This window comes from Nannospalax galili, unplaced genomic scaffold (assembly GCF_000622305.1).
Source record: "Nannospalax galili isolate Female #2095 unplaced genomic scaffold, S.galili_v1.0 scaffold267, whole genome shotgun sequence".
Taxonomy (NCBI): Eukaryota; Metazoa; Chordata; class Mammalia; order Rodentia; family Spalacidae; genus Nannospalax; species Nannospalax galili.
This window is the reverse complement of record NW_008357518.1, coordinates 95,004-99,947: the sequence shown is the minus strand read 5'-3', so window position 1 is coordinate 99,947 and position 4,944 is coordinate 95,004.

Here is a 4,944-nt window from a genome sequence, read left to right as displayed (position 1 = left end):
TACTCTTCACACACCACATGCCCACATTATATACATACACAGTACATGCCACAGACCCCTCACACCATATACATACATACCACACTATACACATACATCACATGCAACACATACCCTACATGCACACACCACACACCTACCACATATTCTATGCACATACAACATACGCACATATCCCCCATACCACAAATGCATCATATATGACACATACACCATATATACACACATTACAGCCTCCCCACATCATATATATACACAATACACACATCTCCATACCATACATACATTACATATGACACACACAATATACACACACTACATACACCATATATATGCACAACACATGCTATACAAATACATCACACACATCCCCCCATACCATACATATTATTCTATACTGCTCTCACAATCACATATAGACACAACCACACACTATAAACATACATCATACATATTCCTCCATACCATACACACATTACATAACACAAATACACACACTACATACATACCATACATACACACAAAACACACTATACACATACAGCACACAAACTCCCCCATACATATTCTCTCATACCATACACACACTACATGATACACACACATACTGTCACACACACAAAACTGGTGAAAGCCAGATCATGCATTTAGGTCAGTTGGTAGTGTCCTACCGACTCCACAGTCCTTGTGTTGAGAATGAATTCTGGGTGTGGGGGTGGCTGACACAAAGTGTGCTGAGTGTGGGGCACATGCACACTGTACTTCTAGAAACACTGTGAGTGAGCAAATGTTCCACAGAACACTTCTTTTTTAGGCACAAAATCTTATATAATGCATATTCTCTTGAACAGTGCGCATGCAATGTCTCACGTGTTCACGAACCAGTTAAAATCATTACCAGTTTTGGAAAGTGCTATTTACAGGCTCAGTTGCCTAATCATATCAGTGGCCAACAGCCTCAAGTTCTTGGCAATTAAGAAACACGCTCTTCTATAGAGATGCGGTTAAAGAGGAAATAAAGGGAAATTACAAGTCCCTTTGGAAGCAGTGAGAAAGGAAATGTTTCTTATAGAACTCATGGGACGCAGTCAGGGCTCTCTCCAGAGGGAAACAGAACGGAGGGAAAAGAGACAGAGTGTTCATCTTGGGAACTAGTGAGGCACCTAGAGGAGTTGCAGGGGCCTGAGAATTCAGCCTCCTACCAGTCAGTGAGTCACCCTGCATGGTGACTCTGGTAGGAGCAGTGTGACTCAGGCCTGGGACAGCCCTGAAGGCAGCAGGGGGCTTCAGACTTGCACCAAGCCTCTCCTTCCCGAATCTCCAGAGATTGGGATGATGGAAGCTGCACACATGGTGGACTTGTGTCACAGCTGAGGGTTCCTGAGCTCTGGAGACACATCCCTGACAGAGTGCTTCACACACTAACCTGTTCAAACTTTGTCCCACAGAGAGACATGACTTTTAGTCTAGTAGTGAACCAGAAAATTTGCTCTCCACCCAGGAGGGGGGATCTCTCTAGAATCTTTCAAGGTATTTGCTTTTTTTTTTTTTCTGAGATAGGACCTTAATAGGTAGCCTAGGATGGCTTTGAACTTGTGATCTTTCCACCTCTTCCTTCTAAGTGTTAAGATTATAGGTATCAGGTGCATGTCCAGGTCTGAAATACTTTTAAAAGGACAGTAAGGAACAAAAACTGAGCCTCTGTTCAGGTGTCCATAAATGTGAGTTTCCCATGCATGAAGAGAGGGACAGGAGGAGGAAACAACAAATGGAAATGAATCAGATCTGTCTTCCAGCTTTTGTGGACCAGGAACGCTCCTTTAGCATCGTGGTCCCTTCTGCAGTTCAAGATGAAGCTGGTAAACAAAGTGGCTGAATTCTCACCTCCCTTTTCCTGTTGTAGCCACATAGCAAGGTCCTCAACAGAGCCTCTTCTAGGGTTCCAGATAACAAACAACAGAGGCCTTCAGAGGCTGGTCACTTCCAGTGAAATATAGAATCCAGTAGGATGATTGATGGCCCCTGAAATCACAGATGAGGATGGCTGGACTCCTGAGGGATGCACCTAGAGGGCTTAGGTACCTCCTGAGGGATGGTGGGAAGCTCTGCCCCTGCCTCCAGTGGCATGTGTCTGAGGCAGGACCCTGATGTCTCTTGAAAAGGTCTGACTGTGGGTTGGTGCATCCCAGAAGCATGTTCAAGTTCTAACTCTGAGCACCTGTGAGTGAGACTTCATTTGGAAGTAAGGTCTTTGTGCATGTCAGGTTAAATGAGGTCATCCTGGGTCAGCGAGGGTCGCCCCAAATCCAGTGACTGGCATCCTTACAAGAGGGGTATTTAGACCTAGGCACAGAAAGGGAGCACATGCCACATGAAGGCAGAGATGGAGAGTGGAGTTATTCATCTGTGAGCCAAAGAAGGAACCCAAGGACTGGGGACCCCAGCAGAGACAGGGAGGGACGACCAGTCCTGCAGATACTTAACCTCAGACTTCTCACCTTCCAAACCATGAGAGAACACGTTTCTGCTGTTGTTTGGAGCCACTCTAGTTGTGAGACTGTGCTTCCAAAGTCTCAGGAAATGAATCCAGGTCCAGTGGGTTTGCACCCTGATGTCTAGAGGTCACTGGCTCATTACAGTCACACAAGCATTCCACCCCCTCGGCTTTCGTGATCACCTCCTGAATAACCAGACTGCAATGAAGCCCTGTGCAGTCTGAGTGAGGCAGGGGTATCAGAGGGAACCCTGGGAAGCAGCAGCATGGGAAAGGAGCTCAAAGGCTTATCTCTCACCAGCCAGATGCCACACTGCAGTATGTGGTATCTGTTGAGTTCTCCAAAGAAACAGACAGAAAATCCCATATTATGAGCTATTTATCCATCTGTGTATCCCTAGACATCTGTATCTGTAGCATCTATCTATATCTATATCTCTATACTATCATCTATCAATCATTTATCGATCTATAGATCTATATCAGTCAGTTACTCAATCACCTTCTATCTGAGGAGAGATCCATTATGGGAACTGGCTCAGGTGAGTAGGGAGACAGGCTGGTCCACTTCTCAGAGCGGCATCAGACTGGAGCCTGAGGGAGCTGATAAGGGGCTAGTGTTTCTCCATCCACACTGGTGGGATACAAAGGTTCAGGTCTCCTTTACTCAGTCTTGAACTTAGAACTTAAGATATGTTAAGGAAACTTTAACCAAATGCCCACCTTGGACACTGGATATGCTTGACCAAGCACCTAAAAACACCCAGATGTGAGCAACACATCTTCTAAACTAGCTTCCAAATATTCGTTTGAAATTAACATATCTTCAAGAATGTATTCAGTAACCATGAGCATTTAACAGTTTAGGGGCTTCTGTCAAAACCATAGGCTATAATCAACAGCCTGTGAATCTACATTCTGACCTTGGCTCACTGATCTCCTGAGGCCACTGCCTAGGTCTGGCTTCCTTAGGCCACCTGACAGTCAATCTGAGCATCACTCTTTCGTACCACAGGGTAAGGCCAGACCTAGTTTAATAGGATTTGAAATCGTAATGAATGTGTTCTACATTCTCCTTCAAATTCAACACTAATGTGAGTAATTACTTTCCCGTTGAGCAGCTTCCATGGAGAGACTCTTAGGTGTCACTTAGTTGTTGGTGGCTGTACTGTTCCTGGACAGTCACAGGGAAGCAGTATGGAAACTGGCTGGCAGGCTAATCCTGGGGCAGGGTAGCTGAGGGATATGTCCCATATCTGCCTTTTCCATGTTACCAGGAAAATGGGCAGACTGAGCCACGACCTGAGTGCTAAAGACACAAATTGAATCAGGCTGGTTAGCTCTGGCTAGCGTTCCATCAAAGGCAGAGGCCCTCTGGGGAGGTGGAAAGGGGAAGCGCACCCTCAACACCCAGAATTCACACTATTTTAATGCTTTGTATTTGGAAAGGAAATTTAGCCACTTAGCCAGACGCTGGTATTAAATGCAATAAATGATTGTGATTGAAGCATCTGGGGGAATGCACCGGGAGAGGGGTGAACCTCTTTAACTGTTTTCTGACAGCAGTCCATGACTTCTAAAGCCTTTAGCTGTTACAGGATGAATATGGGTGCCTGGCCCATGGGAAAGTCTGGGGGATTGCAAGCAAGGTCTATTTTAAACTGCCACTGAGTGCCAGAAGGCGGGGAAAGCACAAGGCCAGCAGCTGCAGTAAGTGGAAACCCAGATCCTTGGAAGAGGAGGCCCATTCTTTTCGTTCGGCACGGGCGCTTGTGTCTTTGCGCTGGGAGAAGCCTGGGCGTCACAGGACGGGTTGGATGTCCGAGCTCTCTGGGTCCTGCGCATCTCCAGCACGCTCTCCAGCAGACCCGACCGTCAGCTGCGGGCGCCGGGTCAACCAGTAGCTGCTCTCCCTGATCCCGCGCAGACCCACCGTAGGCCGTGTGGCTCTCTTGACCTTCCTCTAGCACGGTTTGAAACGTTACGGTCAATTCCACGCGGAGTCACGCAAGGCTTCTTGGCGGTGCCAGCAGCTGGCAAAGCCCCCTCCTGCGCGCTGAGGTCACCGTGCGTCCCCCGCCTCCCGGCAAGGGGTCTGGGGCCACCCACGTCCCCAGAGGCCCACAGCAGCCACAGGAAACTCAATCCCGGTCCGAATCAGCCCCTTCTCGTGATGGGTTTAATTAGCATTCGTGTTCCGTCATTGCTGGCTTGCAAGGTAGCAAAGAGACACCCGCGCCTAGCGTCCCGTCCCCCACGCCCCCACCCCCAAGGCTGGCAGGAATAAAAAGAGCATTCTGGGAAGTGCTTAATAATTCAGACCGCGCGCTGCAGTATAAACAAAGGGCGCGGAGCCCCGGGGCGCGCGGGCGAGGCTGGGCTGCGCAGGTGAGCGCGGGCGCGCCCAGCTGAGCCGTGCGCCGAGTCGGCGCGGAGCTGCGCGGGACTGC